The 16,712-nt window shown below is 45.6% G+C and overlaps 1 protein-coding gene across 4 annotated transcripts in view; it reads left to right on the top strand.

Moving 5' to 3' along the window:
- LOC137381445 (RING finger protein 214-like) overlaps positions 1–16,712 on the top strand; it is a 67,876-nt gene that overhangs the window by 33,361 nt on the left and 17,803 nt on the right. The window lies entirely within an intron of this gene.

The following is a 16,712-nucleotide window of genomic DNA, read 5'->3' as shown; positions in this document are numbered from 1 at the left end:
TATAGCCCACACCCCTCACTGTAACACTGATATACCCCACACCCCTCACTGTAACACTGATATATCCCATACCCCTCACTGTAACACTGATATATTCCACACCCCTCACTATAACAATCTGATATAGCCCAGACTCCTCAATGTAACACTCTGATATACCCCACACCCCTCACTATAACAATCTGATATAGCCAGCACTCCTCAATGTAACACTCTGATATATCCCACACCCCTCACTGTAACACTCTGATATACCCCACACCCCTCACTGTAACACTCTGATATAGCCCACACTCCTCAATGTAACACTCTGATATATCCCACACTCCTCACTGTAACACTCTGATATATCCCACACCCCTCACTGTAACACTCTGATATATCCCACACTCCTCACTGTAACACTCTGATATATCCCACACCCCTCACTGTAACACTCTGATATACCCCACACCCCTCACTATAACATTCTGATATACCCCACACCCCTCACTGTAACACTCTGATATACCCCACACCCCTCACTGTAACACTCTGATATATCCCACACCCCTCACTATAACAATCTGATATACCCCACACTCCTCAATGTAACACTCTGATATACCCCACACCCCTCAATGTAACACTCTGATATACCCCACATCCCTCAATGTAACACTGATATACCCCACACCCCTCACTGTAACACTCTGATATACCCCACACCCCTCACTGTAACACACTGATATATCCCACACCCCTCACTGTAACACTGATATATCCCACACCCCTCAATGTAACACTCTGATATACCCCACACCCCTCAATGTAACACTGATATACCCCACACCCCTCACTGTAACACTCTGATATACCCCACACCCCTCACTGTAACACACTGATATATCCCACACCCCTCACTGTAACACTGATATATCCCACACCCCTCACTGTAACACTGATATATCCCACACCCCTCACTGTAACACTCTGATATAGCCCACACCCCTCAATGTAACACTGATATATCCCACACCCCTCACTGTAACACTGATATATCCCACACCCCTCACTGTAACACTCTGATATATCCCACACCCCTCACTGTAACACTGATATATCCCACACCCCTCACTGTAACACTGATATATCCCACACCCCTCACTGTCACACTGATATATCCCACACCCCTCACTGTAACATTGATATATCCCACACCCCTCACTGTAACATTGATATATCCCACACCCCTCAATGTAACACTCTGATATACCCCACACCCCTCACTATAACAATCTGATATAGCCCAGACTCCTCACTGTAACACTCTGATATACCCTACACTCCTCACTGTAACACTCTGATATATTCCACACCCCTCACTGTAACACTGATATATCCCACACCCCTCACTGTCACACTGATATATCCCACACCCCTCACTGTAACATTGATATATCCCACACCCCTCACTGTAACATTGATATATCCCACACCCCTCACTGTAACATTGATATATCCCACACCCCTCAATGTAACACTCTGATATACCCCACACCCCTCACTATAACAATCTGATATAGCCCAGACTCCTCAATGTAACACTCTGATATACCCCACACCCCTCACTGTAACACTCTGATATAGCCCACACCCCTCACTGTAACACTCTGATATAGCCCACACCCCTCACTATAACAATCTGATATAGCCCAGACTCCTCAATGTAACACTCTGATATACCCCACACCCCTCACTGTAACACTCTGATATAGCCCACACCCCTCACTGTAACACTGATATATCCCACACCCCTCACTGTAACACTCTGATATAGCCCACACCCCTCACTGTAACACTGATATACCCCACACCCCTCACTGTAACACTGATATATCCCATACCCCTCACTGTAACACTGATATATTCCACACCCCTCACTATAACAATCTGATATAGCCCAGACTCCTCAATGTAACACTCTGATATACCCCACACCCCTCACTATAACAATCTGATATAGCCAGCACTCCTCAATGTAACACTCTGATATATCCCACACCCCTCACTGTAACACTCTGATATACCCCACACCCCTCACTGTAACACTCTGATATAGCCCACACTCCTCAATGTAACACTCTGATATATCCCACACTCCTCACTGTAACACTCTGATATATCCCACACCCCTCACTGTAACACTCTGATATATCCCACACTCCTCACTGTAACACTCTGATATATCCCACACCCCTCACTGTAACACTCTGATATACCCCACACCCCTCACTATAACATTCTGATATACCCCACACCCCTCACTGTAACACTCTGATATACCCCACACCCCTCACTGTAACACTCTGATATATCCCACACCCCTCACTATAACAATCTGATATAGCCCACACTCCTCACTGTAACACTCTGATATACCCCACACCCCTCACTGTAACACTGATATATCCCACACCCCTCACTGTAACACTCTGATATATCCCACACCCCTCACTGTAACACTCTGATATACCCCACACCCCTCACTATAACATTCTGATATACCCCACACCCCTCACTGTAACAATCTGATATAGCCCACACTCCTCACTGTAACACTCTGATATACCCCACACCCCTCACTGTAACACTCTGATATATCCCACACCCCTCACTATAACAATCTGATATAGCCCACACTCCTCACTGTAACACTCTGATATACCCCACACCCCTCACTGTAACTCTCTGATATATCCCACACCCCTCACTGTAACAATCTGATATAGCCCACACCCCTCACTGTAACACTCTGATATATCCCACACCCCTCACTATAACAATCTGATATAGCCCACACCCCTCACTGTAACACTCTGATATACCCCACACCCCTCACTGTAACACTCTGATATATCCCACACCCCTCACTGTAACACTCTGATATATCCCACACCCCTCACTATAACAATCTGATATAGCCCACACTCCTCACTGTAACACTCTGATATACCCCACACCCCTCACTGTAACACTCTGATATATCCCACACCCCTCACTATAACAATCTGATATAGCCCACACTCCTCACTGTAACACTCTGATATACCCCACACCCCTCACTGTAACACTGATATATCCCACACCCCTCACTGTAACACTCTGATATATCCCACACCCCTCACTGTAACACTCTGATATACCCCACACCCCTCACTATAACATTCTGATATACCCCACACCCCTCACTGTAACACTCTGATATACCCCACACCCCTCACTGTAACACTCTGATATATCCCACACCCCTCACTATAACAATCTGATATAGCCCACACTCCTCACTGTAACACTCTGATATACCCCACACCCCTCACTGTAACACTCTGATATATCCCACACCCCTCACTATAACAATCTGATATAGCCCACACTCCTCACTGTAACACTCTGATATACCCCACACCCCTCACTGTGACACTGATATATCCCACACCCCTCACTGTAACACTGATATATCCCACACCCCTCACTGTAACACTCTGATATATCCCACACCCCTCACTGTAACACTCTGATATACCCCACACCCCTCACTGTAACACTCTGATATATCCCACACCTTTCACTGTAACACTCTGATATACCCCACACCCCTCACTGTAACACTCTGATATACCCCACACCCCTCACTGTAACACTCTGATATACCCCACACCCCTCACTGTAACACTCTGATATATCCCACACCCCTCACTATAACAATCTGATATAGCCCACACTCCTCACTGTAACACTCTGATATACCCCACACCCCTCACTGTAACACTCTGATATACCCCACACCCCTCACTGTAACACTGATATATCCCACACCCCTCACTGTAACACTCTGATATATCCCACACCCCTCACTGTAACACTCTGATATACCCCACACCCCTCACTGTAACACTCTGATATACCCCACACCCCTCACTGTAACACTCTGATATACCCCACACCCCTCACTGTAACACTCTGATATACCCCACACCCCTCACTGTAACACTCTGATATATCCCACACTCCTCACTGTAACACTGATATATTCCACACCCCTCAATGTAACACTGATATATCCCACACCCCTCGCTGTAACACACTGATATATCCCACACCCCTCACTGTAACACTGATATATCCCACACCCCTCACTGTAACACTGATATATCCCACACTCCTCACTGTAACACTCTGATATATCCCACACCCCTCACTGTAACACTCTGATATATCCCACACTCCTCACTGTAACACTCTGATATACCCCACACCCCTCACTGTAACACTCTGATATACCCCACACCCCTCACTGTAACACTGATATACCCCACACCCCTCACGGTAACACTCTGATATACCCCACACCCCTCACTGTAACACTCTGATATACCCCACACCCCTCACTGTAACACACTGATATATCCCACACCCCTCACTGTAACACTGATATATCCCACACCCCTCAATGTAACACTCTGATATACCCCACACCCCTCAATGTAACACTGATATACCCCACACCCCTCACTGTAACACTCTGATATACCCCACACCCCTCACTGTAACACTCTGATATACCCCACACCCCTCACTGTAACACTGATATACCCCACACCCCTCACTGTAACACTCTGATATACCCCACACCCCTCACTGTAACACTCTGATATACCCCACACCCCTCACTGTAACACACTGATATATCCCACACCCCTCACTGTAACACTGATATATCCCACACCCCTCAATGTAACACTCTGATATACCCCACATTCCTCACTGTAACACTCTGATATATCCCACACCCCTCACTATAACAATCTGATATAGCCCACACTCCTCACTGTAACACTCTGATATACCCCACACCCCTCACTGTAACACTGATATATCCCACACCCCTCACTGTAACACTCTGATATATCCCACACCCCTCACTGTAACACTCTGATATACCCCACACCCCTCACTATAACATTCTGATATACCCCACACCCCTCACTGTAACACTCTGATATATCCCACACCCCTCACTGTAACACTGATATATCCCACACCCCTCAATGTAACACTCTGATATACCCCACACCCCTCAATGTAACACTGATATACCCCACACCCCTCACTGTCACACTCTGATATACCCCACACCCCTCACTGTAACACACTGATATATCCCACACCCCTCACTGTAACACTGATATATCCCACACCCCTCAATGTAACACTCTGATATACCCCACACCCCTCAATGTAACACTGATATATCCCACACCCCTCACTGTAACACTGATATATCCCACACCCCTCACTGTAACACTGATATATCCCACACCCCTCACTGTAACACTCTGATATACCCCACACCCCTCACTGTAACACTGATATATCCCATACTCCTCACTGTAACACTGATATATCCCACACCCCTCACTGTAACACTGATATATCCCACACCCCTCACTGTAACACTGATATATCCCACACCCCTCACTGTAACACTGATATATCCCACACCCCTCACTGTAACACTGATATATCCCACACCCCTCACTGTAACACTGATATATCCCACACCCCTCACTGTAACACTGATATATCCCACACTCCTCACTGTAACACTCTGATATAGCCCACACTCCTCACTGTAACACTCTGATATATCCCACACCCCTCACTGTAACACTCTGATATATCCCACACCCCTCACTGTAACACTCTGATATACCCCACACCCCTCACTGTAACACTCTGATATACCCCACACCCCTCACTGTAACACACTGATATATCCCACACCCCTCACTGTAACACTGATATATCCCACACCCCTCAATGTAACACTCTGATATACCCCACATCCCTCAATGTAACACTGATATACCCCACACCCCTCACTGTAACACTCTGATATACCCCACACCCCTCACTGTAACACACTGATATATCCCACACCCCTCACTGTAACACTGATATATCCCACACCCCTCAATGTAACACTCTGATATACCCCACACCCCTCAATGTAACACTGATATACCCCACACCCCTCACTGTAACACTCTGATATACCCCACACCCCTCACTGTAACACACTGATATATCCCACACCCCTCACTGTAACACTGATATATCCCACACCCCTCACTGTAACACTGATATATCCCACACCCCTCACTGTAACACTCTGATATAGCCCACACCCCTCAATGTAACACTGATATATCCCACACCCCTCACTGTAACACTGATATATCCCACACCCCTCACTGTAACACTCTGATATATCCCACACCCCTCACTGTAACACTGATATATCCCACACCCCTCACTGTAACACTGATATATCCCACACCCCTCACTGTCACACTGATATATCCCACACCCCTCACTGTAACATTGATATATCCCACACCCCTCACTGTAACATTGATATATCCCACACCCCTCAATGTAACACTCTGATATACCCCACACCCCTCACTATAACAATCTGATATAGCCCAGACTCCTCACTGTAACACTCTGATATACCCTACACTCCTCACTGTAACACTCTGATATATTCCACACCCCTCACTGTAACACTGATATATCCCACACCCCTCACTGTCACACTGATATATCCCACACCCCTCACTGTAACATTGATATATCCCACACCCCTCACTGTAACATTGATATATCCCACACCCCTCACTGTAACATTGATATATCCCACACCCCTCAATGTAACACTCTGATATACCCCACACCCCTCACTATAACAATCTGATATAGCCCAGACTCCTCACTGTAACACTCTGATATAGCCCACACCCCTCACTGTAACACTCTGATATATTCCACACCCCTCACTATAACAATCTGATATAGCCCAGACTCCTCACTGTAACACTCTGATATACCCTACACTCCTCACTGTAACACTCTGATATAGCCCACACCCCTCACTATAACAATCTGATATAGCCCAGACTCCTCAATGTAACACTCTGATATACCCCACACCCCTCACTGTAACACTCTGATATAGCCCACACCCCTCACTGTAACACTCTGATATAGCCCACACCCCTCACTATAACAATCTGATATAGCCCAGACTCCTCAATGTAACACTCTGATATACCCCACACCCCTCACTGTAACACTCTGATATAGCCCACACCCCTCACTGTAACACTGATATATCCCACACCCCTCACTGTAACACTCTGATATAGCCCACACCCCTCACTGTAACACTGATATACCCCACACCCCTCACTGTAACACTGATATATCCCATACCCCTCACTGTAACACTGATATATTCCACACCCCTCACTATAACAATCTGATATAGCCCAGACTCCTCAATGTAACACTCTGATATACCCCACACCCCTCACTATAACAATCTGATATAGCCAGCACTCCTCAATGTAACACTCTGATATATCCCACACCCCTCACTGTAACACTCTGATATACCCCACACCCCTCACTGTAACACTCTGATATAGCCCACACTCCTCAATGTAACACTCTGATATATCCCACACTCCTCACTGTAACACTCTGATATATCCTACACCCCTCACTGTAACACTCTGATATATCCCACACTCCTCACTGTAACACACTGATATATCCCACAGCCCTCACTGTAACACTCTGATATATCCCACACTCCTCACTGTAACACTCTGATATATCCCACACCCCTCACTGTAACACTCTGATATACCCCACACCCCTCACTATAACATTCTGATATACCCCACACCCCTCACTGTAACACTCTGATATAGCCCACACTCCTCACTGTAACACTCTGATATATCCTACACCCCTCACTGTAACACTCTGATATATCCCACACTCCTCACTGTAACACACTGATATATCCCACACCCCTCACTGTAACACTCTGATATATCCCACACTCCTCACTGTAACACTCTGATATATCCCACACCCCTCACTGTAACACTCTGATATAGCCCACACTCCTCAATGTAACACTGATATATCCCACACCCCTCACTATAACAATCTGATATAGCCCACACTCCTCACTGTAACACTGATATACCCCACACCCCTCACTGTAACACTCTGATATATCCCACACTCCTCACTATAACATTCTGATATACCCCACACCCCTCACTGTAACACTCTGATATACCCCACACCCCTCACTGTAACACTCTGATATATCCCACACCCCTCACTATAACAATCTGATATAGCCCACACTCCTCACTGTAACACTCTGATATACCCCACACCCCTCACTGTAACACTGATATATCCCACACCCCTCACTGTAACACTCTGATATATCCCACACCCCTCACTGTAACACTCTGATATACCCCACACCCCTCACTATAACATTCTGATATACCCCACACCCCTCACTGTAACAATCTGATATAGCCCACACTCCTCACTGTAACACTCTGATATACCCCACACCCCTCACTGTAACACTCTGATATATCCCACACCCCTCACTATAACAATCTGATATAGCCCACACTCCTCACTGTAACACTCTGATATACCCCACACCCCTCACTGTAACACTCTGATATATCCCACACCCCTCACTATAACAATCTGATATAGCCCACACCCCTCACTGTAACACTCTGATATATCCCACACCCCTCACTATAACAATCTGATATAGCCCACACCCCTCACTGTAACACTCTGATATACCCCACACCCCTCACTGTAACACTCTGATATATCCCACACCCCTCACTGTAACACTCTGATATATCCCACACCCCTCACTATAACAATCTGATATAGCCCACACTCCTCACTGTAACACTCTGATATACCCCACATTCCTCACTGTAACACTCTGATATATCCCACACCCCTCACTATAACAATCTGATATAGCCCACACTCCTCACTGTAACACTCTGATATACCCCACACCCCTCACTGTAACACTGATATATCCCACACCCCTCACTGTAACACTCTGATATATCCCACACCCCTCACTGTAACACTCTGATATACCCCACACCCCTCACTATAACATTCTGATATACCCCACACCCCTCACTGTAACACTCTGATATACCCCACACCCCTCACTGTAACACTCTGATATATCCCACACCCCTCACTATAACAATCTGATATAGCCCACACTCCTCACTGTAACACTCTGATATACCCCACACCCCTCACTGTGACACTCTGATATACCCCACACCCCTCACTGTAACACTGATATATCCCACACCCCTCACTGTAACACTGATATATCCCACACCCCTCACTGTAACACTCTGATATACCCCACACCCCTCACTGTAACACTGATATATCCCACACCCCTCACTGTAACACTGATATATCCCACACCCCTCACTGTAACACTCTGATATATCCCACACCCCTCACTGTAACACTCTGATATACCCCACACCCCTCACTGTAACACTCTGATATATCCCACACCTTTCACTGTAACACTCTGATATACCCCACACCCCTCACTGTAACACTCTGATATACCCCACACCCCTCACTGTAACACTCTGATATACCCCACACCCCTCACTGTAACACTCTGATATATCCCACACCCCTCACTATAACAATCTGATATAGCCCACACTCCTCACTGTAACACTCTGATATACCCCACACCCCTCACTGTAACACTCTGATATACCCCACACCCCTCACTGTAACACTGATATATCCCACACCCCTCACTGTAACACTCTGATATATCCCACACCCCTCACTGTAACACTCTGATATACCCCACACCCCTCACTGTAACACTCTGATATACCCCACACCCCTCACTGTAACACTCTGATATACCCCACACCCCTCACTGTAACACTCTGATATACCCCACACCCCTCACTGTAACACTCTGATATATCCCACACTCCTCACTGTAACACTGATATATTCCACACCCCTCAATGTAACACTGATATATCCCACACCCCTCACTGTAACACACTGATATATCCCACACCCCTCACTGTAACACTGATATATCCCACACCCCTCACTGTAACACTGATATATCCCACACTCCTCACTGTAACACTCTGATATATCCCACACCCCTCACTGTAACACTCTGATATATCCCACACTCCTCACTGTAACACTCTGATATACCCCACACCCCTCACTGTAACACTCTGATATACCCCACACCCCTCACTGTAACACTGATATACCCCACACCCCTCACTGTAACACTCTGATATACCCCACACCCCTCACTGTAACACTCTGATATACCCCACACCCCTCACTGTAACACACTGATATATCCCACACCCCTCACTGTAACACTGATATATCCCACACCCCTCAATGTAACACTCTGATATACCCCACATTCCTCACTGTAACACTCTGATATATCCCACACCCCTCACTATAACAATCTGATATAGCCCACACTCCTCACTGTAACACTCTGATATACCCCACACCCCTCACTGTAACACTGATATATCCCACACCCCTCACTGTAACACTCTGATATATCCCACACCCCTCACTGTAACACTCTGATATACCCCACACCCCTCACTATAACATTCTGATATACCCCACACCCCTCACTGTAACACTCTGATATACCCCACACCCCTCACTGTAACACTCTGATATATCCCACACCCCTCACTATAACAATCTGATATAGCCCACACTCCTCACTGTAACACTCTGATATACCCCACACCCCTCACTGTAACACTCTGATATATCCCACACCCCTCACTATAACAATCTGATATAGCCCACACTCCTCACTGTAACACTCTGATATACCCCACACCCCTCACTGTGACACTCTGATATACCCCACACCCCTCACTGTAACACTGATATATCCCACACCCCTCACTGTAACACTGATATATCCCACACCCCTCACTGTAACACTCTGATATACCCCACACCCCTCACTGTAACACTGATATATCCCACACCCCTCACTGTAACACTGATATATCCCACACCCCTCACTGTAACACTCTGATATATCCCACACCCCTCACTGTAACACTCTGATATACCCCACACCCCTCACTGTAACACTCTGATATATCCCACACCTTTCACTGTAACACTCTGATATACCCCACACCCCTCACTGTAACACTCTGATATACCCCACACCCCTCACTGTAACACTCTGATATACCCCACACCCCTCACTGTAACACTCTGATATATCCCACACCCCTCACTATAACAATCTGATATAGCCCACACTCCTCACTGTAACACTCTGATATACCCCACACCCCTCACTGTAACACTCTGATATACCCCACACCCCTCACTGTAACACTGATATATCCCACACCCCTCACTGTAACACTCTGATATATCCCACACCCCTCACTGTAACACTCTGATATACCCCACACCCCTCACTGTAACACTCTGATATACCCCACACCCCTCACTGTAACACTCTGATATACCCCACACCCCTCACTGTAACACTCTGATATACCCCACACCCCTCACTGTAACACTCTGATATATCCCACACTCCTCACTGTAACACTGATATATTCCACACCCCTCAATGTAACACTGATATATCCCACACCCCTCACTGTAACACACTGATATATCCCACACCCCTCACTGTAACACTGATATATCCCACACCCCTCACTGTAACACTGATATATCCCACACTCCTCACTGTAACACTCTGATATATCCCACACCCCTCACTGTAACACTCTGATATATCCCACACTCCTCACTGTAACACTCTGATATACCCCACACCCCTCACTGTAACACTCTGATATACCCCACACCCCTCACTGTAACACTGATATACCCCACACCCCTCACTGTAACACTCTGATATACCCCACACCCCTCACTGTAACACTCTGATATACCCCACACCCCTCACTGTAACACTCTGATATACCCCACACCCCTCACTGTAACACTCTGATATATCCCACACCCCTCACTATAACAATCTGATATAGCCCACACTCCTCACTGTAACACTCTGATATACCCCACACCCCTCACTGTAACACTCTGATATATCCCACACCCCTCACTATAACAATCTGATATAGCCCACACTCCTCACTGTAACACTCTGATATACCCCACACCCCTCACTGTGACACTCTGATATACCCCACACCCCTCACTGTAACACTGATATATCCCACACCCCTCACTGTAACACTGATATATCCCACACCCCTCACTGTAACACTCTGATATACCCCACACCCCTCACTGTAACACTGATATATCCCACACCCCTCACTGTAACACTGATATATCCCACACCCCTCACTGTAACACTCTGATATATCCCACACCCCTCACTGTAACACTGATATATCCCACACCCCTCACTGTAACACTGATATATCCCACACCCCTCACTGTCACACTGATATATCCCACACCCCTCACTGTAACATTGATATATCCCACACCCCTCACTGTAACATTGATATATCCCACACCCCTCACTGTAACACTGATATATTCCACACCCCTCACTATAACAATCTGATATAGCCCACACTCCTCAATGTAACACTCTGATATATCCCACACCCCTCACTGTAACATTGATATATCCCACACCCCTCACTGTAACATTGATATATCCCACACCCCTCACTGTAACACTCTGATATAGCCCACACCCCTCACTGTAACACTCTGATATATCCCACACCCCTCACTGTAACATTGATATATCCCACACCCCTCACTGTAACACTGATATATCCCACACCCCTCAATGTAACACTCTGATATAGCCCACACCCCTCACTGTAACACTCTGATATATCCCACACCCCTCACTGTAACATTGATATATCCCACACCCCTCACTGTAACACTGATATATTCCACACCCCTCACTATAACAATCTGATATAGCCCACACTCCTCAATGTAACACTCTGATTTTCCCTACACCCCTCACTGTCACACTCTGATATAGCCCACACCCCTCACTGTAACACTCTGATATATCCCACACCCCTCACTGTAACATTGATATATCCCACACCCCTCACTGTAACACTGATATATTCCACACCCCTCACTATAACAATCTGATATAGCCCACACTCCTCAATGTAACACTCTGATATACCCTACACTCCTCACTGTAACACTCTGATATACCCTACACTCCTCACTGTAACACTCTGATATACCCTATACTCCTCACTGTAACACTGATATATCCCACACCCCTCACTGTAACACTGATATATTCCACACCCCTCACTGTAACACTGATATATTCCACACCTCTCACTGTAACACTGATATATCCCACACCCCTCACTGTAACACTGATATATTCCACACCCCTCACTGTAACACTGATATATTCTACACCCTCACTGTAACACTGATATATCCCACACCCCTCACTGTAACACTGATATATTCCACACCCCTCACTGTAACACTGATATATTCCACACCTCTCACTGTAACACTGATATATCCCACACCCCTCACTGTAACACTGATATACCCCACACCCTCACTGTAACACTGATATATCCCACACCCTCACTGTAACACTTATATACCCCACATCTCTAACACTTTCTGATATATCGCACTCCCCTCACTGTAACGCTGTCTGATGTACCCCACACCCCTCACCAAAACACACTCTGATGTACCCCACACCTCAAACTGTAAAACTTTGATATGTTTCTGCTTTCAGGTCTGATTTGTCCAAAGCAAGTAATCAGTTTGATCGGCGCAAGCTTGGAGGGCCAAATGGCCTGTTTCTGTGCTGTACTGTTCTTTGTTCTTTGTACCGTCCTCTCACACTATTCATATCTACAGTGAGCTCAGAGCACTGGATTTACTGCAAATTGGGAACTTCCTTTCACTGTCTCTCTTGATCCCCATGAGGCAGATGCCAATAAAATCATTAAAATCTGAACAAAGGTCTCCTGCGACTGGCTTTGTTCCCAGGAAACTTAATCCCACAACTCTCTGGTGGGAAATTTCAACCTAAAAAAAAATACAGGCGAGTTTGGGTCAGGTGGGATGTTGTATTCCAAGAAAACTGTTTCACGACCCAGACCCACATCCAACCTGCCTATTTCCGGCTTTAACTGAGGCGGTAGCCAACCTGCTGTAACGAAGTGTGTTGCAGCTTTAAATATGATAAGGCTCCAAGCCTCTTGAGCATTCAGGTTTTTGACTTTTAACTGCTGTTGGCTAGATTTTGAGTGTCGGGGAACCCGGCGGCTTCATCAAGGTGAGGACCTGGCAGACTCGGGGTTAGTGTCTTCACACTGATCTCCTGGACCCACAGGCCTGTCTGAGGAGCATCTACTGAGAGGCCTTTTTTAGGAAACAAGCGGAATATGTATTTTAGAAATGTGATGTCATCAAAAAATAGCGAGAGCTCTTTTTGGCAGCTGGCATCTCTTCAAAATGTCTAATGCTTTAAAGCTGCAAAGTCTTTCTCAGTATTTAGAAAAAATTCTCATGCCTTCTTCCCTCCCTGTAGGTTTGTGTTTAAAGGAGTGCTTCAAAGATTCTCTTGGCTTCTGTCAGACTGCATCCAATGCTGTTAAACCCTGCCCCACTAAATATGCATAAAATTGCACGCAAGCATAGTAGAGAGATCACCATGGAAATATACAAAATTGTTTTTCGTCAGGCATTTATGGACGAGGAGGGTCATTCAGCTCATCTTATTTCATTCTTCCAAAAAGGTCCAAATGCCCTTCCTCCCCATAGGAGCATCCAGTTGCTCCTTAAGTGATTCCAGGACTTTCACTTTCACTGCTCCATCTTGAAATCAGTTTCACGTATTGATCCCTGTTTGCATGAATAAGAATTTCCTGACGTCAGTTGTAAAAGAAAAACTCATCATTTGGTTGCACGTATGCCCTTTGTTTTATTCCTCTCAGAATCCTGCATTCTTTCCCTTTTTGTAGCAGGAAATCAGATATTGCTGCTGTTGTAACGTGACGCTGATCTCTCGTATCTCAAAGAGCAGATGATCAACTTTTTTTTCAAATTGGAGGGTTCAGATTTGATGTGAAAGGTGTCATTTGACATCCTTTAGGTTGAATATGGCGAGCAAGTATTCTGAAGTCGTGAGGAGTAGAACCCTTCCTGACGGTTCTTGCATTGAGTACAGTATAAACAACAGCAAAAGGCCATTCAGCCCTACAGGTCCTGGACTTCTTCCCTGTTACTTGTAAGACGTTGTTTGGAGCTATATATTTGAACTGGAATTCTCAGATATAAACTTAGCCAAAGGCTTGGTCAGAGAGGTTATTATGTGTATATACAGAGGTATATGTGCACAAATCATTGAAGGGGTCAAGGCAGGTTGAGAAAGTGATTAAAAAGGCTTATGGGACCTCATTTTTATAGTTAGAAGTATATAGTACAAAAGCAAGGAAGTTATGATGAACCTTTATAAAACACTGGTTCAGACTCAACTGGAGTATTGTGTCCAATTCAGGGCACCACACTCTCGGAAGGACGTGAAGGTTTTAGAGAGAAAAGATTTACGAGAATGGTTCCACGGACGAGGGACATCAGTTGTGTGGCTAGATTGGAGAAGATGAGGCTGTTCTCCTTGAAAGAGGAGAGAAGGTTGAGAGGAGATTTGATAGAGGTGTTCAAAATCATGAGAGGTCTTGACGGAGTTGATAGAAAAACTTCCCATTGGTGGAAGGGTCGAGAACCAGAGGACACAGATATAAGGTGGTTAGGATCTGGAATGCACTGCCTGAGAGTATGGTGGGAGCAGATTCAATCGTGACTTCCAAAAGGGAATTTGATAAGTGCCTGAAGAGAGAGAATTTGCAGGGGTATGGGGAAAGGACAGGAAGTGAGACTCACTGCATAGAGCTGGCATGGATACAATAGGTCAAATGGCAGCCTCCAATGCTGTAACCATTCTATTGTTATGAAGGAGCATTACGTCAAAAGATGAGATTTCTTCAATAAATTCCAAGTCTTGTGCAGAATAATATTTCTCCTGATAAGCTCATAATAGGTGCTGGTTTCAAGGAGCCACTGAACTTGATATTTTGAGAGAATTTAATTAACAATTATGGTCTGTATATCCTACCGTGCTCACATACTGTTGGCTTCTGCTTCCTACAAGCTAGTTTCCATGACATTGGTATTACCATTCCTTTATTCAAGGTTACAGTTGCCACAAATCTGGCTTTGGTCCAAGCAATCTGGTTTACATTTTTTTTTCACTTGTGTCTTCAGACTTGGAGGCATTAATTTTTAAACTATTTTACAAATCTTCAGTAGCAAGGAAGAAACCATTGCGAGCCACAATTCCACTTCTGCCCATCTTAGCCTGCGCTAATGTAGCAAAAGGTTCATAACCTTGACCCACGTGGCCAGAAGCAGTTGTACAATTTTTCTTTATCTTTGTCTTTCCATCTCTGCCCCCCTCCTTCACAAGGTGTAGACAAGCGTAACAGAGAGCCTTGCAAAACTGCTTTAGAGTGCATGCTGCTCTTGAGAAGATTATGCAGGTAAGGTAGCTGTTTAATGCAGGACTGGTTTCACTAGATTTGTTTTACTATAATGTGTGTAAAAATCTTAAGATAAGACAATATAACTGATGGGAAAAGACACTT

Source organism: Heterodontus francisci, chromosome 22, assembly GCF_036365525.1.
Source record: "Heterodontus francisci isolate sHetFra1 chromosome 22, sHetFra1.hap1, whole genome shotgun sequence".
In the NCBI taxonomy this organism is placed as follows: domain Eukaryota; kingdom Metazoa; phylum Chordata; class Chondrichthyes; order Heterodontiformes; family Heterodontidae; genus Heterodontus; species Heterodontus francisci.
This window is presented reverse-complemented; position numbering and strand designations above follow the sequence as displayed.